The sequence below is a fragment of the Octopus bimaculoides genome, chromosome 2 (assembly GCF_001194135.2).
Source record: "Octopus bimaculoides isolate UCB-OBI-ISO-001 chromosome 2, ASM119413v2, whole genome shotgun sequence".
In the NCBI taxonomy this organism is placed as follows: Eukaryota; Metazoa; Mollusca; class Cephalopoda; order Octopoda; family Octopodidae; genus Octopus; species Octopus bimaculoides.
Window position 1 is genome coordinate 32,742,668 of NC_068982.1, and position 917 is coordinate 32,743,584.

Sequence of the window (917 nt, forward strand, 5' to 3'; positions counted from 1 at the left end):
ATATATATATATATATATATATATATATATATATATATATATATATATATACACACACATATATATATATATACATATATATATATATCAGATGTGTGCGTCTGTGTGTGTGTATTTATGTACGCATGCATATATATTACATGCACACACATTATACATATCTTTTACTCGATATAACTTCCAGTCACTTTGGTCGGCCCAAGACTCTAGTAGAAGACACCTGCCCAAGGTACCATGCAATGGGATTGCACCTGGAACCATGTGGTTGGGAAGCAAACATCTTACCACTCAGTCAAAAAATGAAGATAACGTTTCAACCTCTACCAAGTAACAATGCAGATCCTGTTTATTCGATGGATTTTAGAGTTTCAAAAATGGGGAATTGATATATACAATCCTATGCAATGTTGTTTTGTTTTATCCTCACTGCAGATCTCATAGGATAGAATTCTATCCAAATGCTGCTAGGCACAACTCTTACGTTTCTTTTTATATCTCGGATTTAATTCTCTAATTTTCATTAAGATGTTATGATTTGAGGTTTGTAGCAAATTTTTCTGCTATTTTTAAGAGCTGTTGCAACCGTCTATAAAGATACTCGCTTAATTTTATATATGTAGCTGTATGTTAATTTACGTATGTTTGTCGTGAAAGTTTGGCCAGAGCAACAGAGAAAAATAATACTATAAAAACTATCCAGTAATATGAGATTGTGATTGGTCTATTATGAAATAAATATTCTGCTCATGCAGCGACTGTATTTAGGCAAAAACTATACTCGGTATAACGTAACTCAACGCCTAAGAAAATGATAAATATTTGTTCAAATATACAAACTGAGACAATGAATACTTGACCTTTCGTCGACATTTAAAAAGTTTTGAATTACTGTTCTTCCTTTACATTGCATGTGCATA